Source organism: Arachis hypogaea, chromosome 1, assembly GCF_003086295.3.
Source record: "Arachis hypogaea cultivar Tifrunner chromosome 1, arahy.Tifrunner.gnm2.J5K5, whole genome shotgun sequence".
In the NCBI taxonomy this organism is placed as follows: Eukaryota; Viridiplantae; Streptophyta; class Magnoliopsida; order Fabales; family Fabaceae; genus Arachis; species Arachis hypogaea.
Window position 1 is genome coordinate 15646914 of NC_092036.1, and position 4703 is coordinate 15651616.

Below are 4703 nucleotides of genomic sequence, written 5' to 3' on the forward strand. Positions count from 1 at the left end.
TTTTAGAAGAATTAACATTATAAGTAACAAATTATCTATTTTATTATGTGTATTATAAATTAATGAATTAAACTAACTGATATAATGAATTATAATCAATTGATATAAATTATTGTAAATTATGTGATATTTAAAAAAAATAAAATGAATAAGAAGAAAATAAAAAGATAGAAGAGATAGAAGACTACAATAAAATAAATTGAGTGTGAAAGTTTTTTTTATAAATTTCATATCACATCCATTTCAATAATAATAAATAAAAATACATTAATTTGATATTTAAAAAAAATAATGAGATAAAATAATAATACAATTCTAAAGTAAAATCTTAAATTAGACCATAATATCATTGTACAACACAAATTGAAAGTAATTTTAAACTACAGTATACCACACAAATAGGTAAATCACTTGAGTACATTTAAATACAGAACTTTTTTTTATTTATACATACATGATAACACCATGGTCCATGAATGCTTCATGACTAACATATCATATAAAATTTCGACTTATGAGCACTCGTTAACGGGAATCGGAGGGTGTGGTGGTTTGTATCCACAATGGTTGCCTTCTTACGACGATACCTCGTAGGAAGAAAAAGAATTGTTGTAAAAATTACCCAAAAAAATAATAATTGGTAAACAAATGATATTTTCTTCTAGTATATATGGTCTTTTATAGTGGTAAAATAAAAAAATAATAGTTTGTATTTTTATATTAGGAATAGAATTTGATATATTTATCCTAATAAATTAAATAATTAATTAGTTATAATTCATGTATTTAAATAAATAAAATAAATTAAATAAAAATACTTTTAAGAATTAATCAAATTAATTAATTGATACAAATAATTAGTATAATTAATTTTATTTGATTTATTGAATTCAAAAAAATAAATTAGAAAATAGTTGATTGAATTAAGTAGTTGGTATAATTAATTATTATAATTGATTGGATTTAATAAATTAAAAAAATAAATAGGAAAGCATAAAAGACAATAATTTACTTAACTAAATTAATCTGTATTTATTGTATTTAATCAAAATAAGTAACAAATCCTCTATGTTATTATGTACCTTATAAATTAATGAATTAAAATAATTGAATTAAAATAATTGATATAATAAATTATAATTAATTGATTAATATAAATTATAATAAATTATATAATATTTAAATATTTAATCAAATAAATTAGTTAATATAGTTAGTTTATCGTAATAACTTGTATTTAATAAGTTAAAAAAAATAAATTGAAAAACACTCTCAAAGTATGCCACGTCAGCTCTATCATTAAGTGCAGAAATCTGATTTTTATATAATAGAATAATGCATTAAATATTAATTTTATATAATTATAATAAAATTATTTTCTTAAATTAGTATAATTATGTATTATTCATTAAATACTAATTGTAATATTGTAATAATATAATTATAATAAAGATATTTTTTAAAAATAAATTTATTTAAAAAATATAAATTAGTTATTAATAACCGATGCCATTATCATATCATATTATTATTATTATTATTATTATTATTATTATTATTATTATTATTATTAAAATGCATAAAAATATTTTCGATTGATAATTGATAAGTAGTTTAATAATGCATTAAATATTGATTTTATATAACTATAATAAAGATATTTTTCTAAATTAGTATAATTATGCATTATTACTTAAATGCTTATTATAATATAATAAAAATATTTTTCTAAAATAAATTTAGAAGAGAAAATAGTACATTCATTTTGACAGAAAATAAATTCACAAAAAATTGACACCTCACTTTCATTAGTTAGAAAAACCTGAATTTTAATATATTAAGTAGATAAATAGATAGATATGATCTTTGATTTAATAGGTTTTATTTTTTCTCAATATTGATTGCTATTTTAATTTCATAATATTTTCTTTAACTTATCATGATTCTAATATGGGATAATCTTAATGTCAAATCCCAATCGAAAAGTAAAATATTATTTTTGGCTTACAAATTTGTCAAAATTTTAATGCCATTGTTACGTGTTGTGACAGCTCGGTTTAATAAAATTTTTATTTTTTAAAAATAATTTATAAAAATTATAATATTAATATTTAGTAAATCAAATAAAAAAATTTAATAAACATAAACAACAATAAAAATATTTAATAAAATAATTTTTAAAATTAAAAATACTATAATAGATATAAATATAAGAATTAAATTTAAAAATTAATTAATGTATAATATTATATTAATTTTTTTAATTTTAATAAATATAAACTACTTTTGAAAAATTTTATATTTAGTGTGTTCAAAAGTACTTTTTATTTTTAAAAACTATAAATATAAACACATAATTTTATTAATTTATCAAACAAAAAATAAAAAAATTTAAGCACTTCCTTAAAAGAAATTTACCAAACAAAGCCTAAATATTCGGTCTTTGGTTGTTACTATAGTATGTAATAAATGACCTTGACCTTGACATGTTTTATCATTTATGATATTTTAACCATCAAGCGTTATTTATATTCCGATCTAGAACACATTATAAAATTTCAGGTAATGTTAGCGAGACAAATAAATACAGTCAGAATTTATCTTATTTAGCATTCATTAATTGTCGCAACAATTAATAAATGCTAAATAAGACAAATTATGATTATTTTTGGTTGATTTTTTTTATTCGAAAATTTCATTCTACCAAGGTGTTCTATATATACAGATTAAGTTTTCCTATATATAAAGCAACATATGTTAGTAATTTTTCAGTATTTTCATCATACAGCAACTATTTCCTGATCAAACAAAAATGGTTTCCAAGAATATCTTAGTCATCATGAGCCTCTTGGTCTTGGTGGTTGTTTTCATCCCTTCAGAGGTAGCTGCAAACAATTTTCATGAAACTACCTCTGGCTTAAAAGAAGGTTTGTTTAGGTTTATTTTACAAAAAAAAAAATCAAATTTATAGATGCATAAGAATTCGGTCTTTTAATTTGCATATGATTTTTCTAATTAAAGAATAAAGTTTTGATATTTTTTATGGTGATTATATATTTAATTTGATAGACCCCAATGTTGAGCCCAGGTTAATCTGGTGCCACTTGACTAATAAGGTATCTTTGTACAAATATATTTATACAAATACATTGATTTTATTTTCAAATACTAGACTTAATTCTCATAAGATATTGTAAAAAATCTTGTGAATTATCTTAGGCTTTGACGAATTTGAGAACTAGTTGAACTTTTTCCTCCTATGTTGTCAAAGTGTATGTGAAAATGTGATTAATGAAACTGTTTTTATAGGAAGAAAAATTTATATAGTACTCTATTTCATTGCACTTTTTGATTCGCATATATAATTTTTTTTTCTCTCTCCAATCCTAAATATACAAAAACTTAATTATTTAAATATATAAACCGGTCTCTCTTTTTGTCATAGTTTGTAAGTAGTTGTCGTAATTATATGTCAAATATATATGTCCTTATGTATCTTTTAAAAGGAATAGCACTCGATAATTTTTTAAACAAAAATTCTTGTTTTTCTACGCAGTTAATAAAGGAGAGGAATCAAAATCAGATCTCAAAATAGATGAGTCAAGCAGGATTGATCAGTCGCAGTGTAAAAAATGCTGTGGCTTCTTGACACCATGGGGTTGTGGCACATGTTGCTAAAGATAACAGTGGTTGGAACCCTATATACAGTGAATAAAGCATACACTCATGTTGTTATGGGAATAAGATTGTATTTGGTAAATTATGTTTCAACAAGTACTTCTATGGTTAATCATCAGTTATAATTTATAATACAAATGAGAATAGCATGTATGTTTTTCTATTATATGAAATTAGCGCACACCATTTTGCGTTTCACCAATATCAATTTTTTTATTTGGCCGACTAATTCACCTATATCGTTTAATGAAGCACATAGCTGAATAAAAAATGGATAAAGTAAAACAAAAAAAATTTATACATATTAAAAATCAATTATCAAATCAATCACTTTGTATTTATATATATTTATACATGTTTTATATATTTTTAGAATAATTATGCGGTAAAGATCCCAAAAACTGTCACCAATCGGTCACCTCTATAGAAATATGCATGGAATGATCACACACTAAGTTTATGCAATATAATCATTCTTGATTTAAATTTATAATGAAATTTCGTAAATAATATAGTCAATTTATGTTTACAGAATTATAATCAAAATACAGATAAAAAGTATAACATTACAATGGTATGCAGATTTTTTATGTAAGTGAAAGTTTGATTATATTGTTATAAAAATTGTTGACTATTCAGCTATATGCAAAGTTTGATTATTCTATAGTGAAAGATCGATTTAACCATTTTTGTGGTTGATTATTTTATAGCTTGATTATAAATGTAAATCTAGTTTGATTCTATTATTTATGAAATTTGACTATAAATATGAATAAGTTTTATTATATTAGTTATAAATTTTGATTATATTATTTATAAAGTTTTGTGATAAATGTGAATGTATACTAATTTCCAATTCCAACATGTATATATTGTAATACCAAAAACTGATTGAAGTTTGATTTTTGGTATCCATATAGCCCAATTGCCAGAAACTGTTGATAATTTTCTATTGGAAACATTAATAAGATCTATAGTTGGTATAAAAACATTAAGATGTATATAGAGTACAAAAAGAAGTTTTA

General features: G+C 21.0%; 1 long non-coding RNA gene across 1 annotated transcript; it reads left to right on the plus strand.

Moving 5' to 3' along the window:
- Positions 1-2766: 2766 nt before the first annotated feature.
- Positions 2767-3831, plus strand: LOC112735021 (uncharacterized). The gene is made up of 2 exons (XR_003168502.3): positions 2767-2927; positions 3557-3831. It is a non-coding gene; the product is annotated as an uncharacterized lncRNA (long non-coding RNA).
- Positions 3832-4703: the final 872 nt, after the last annotated feature.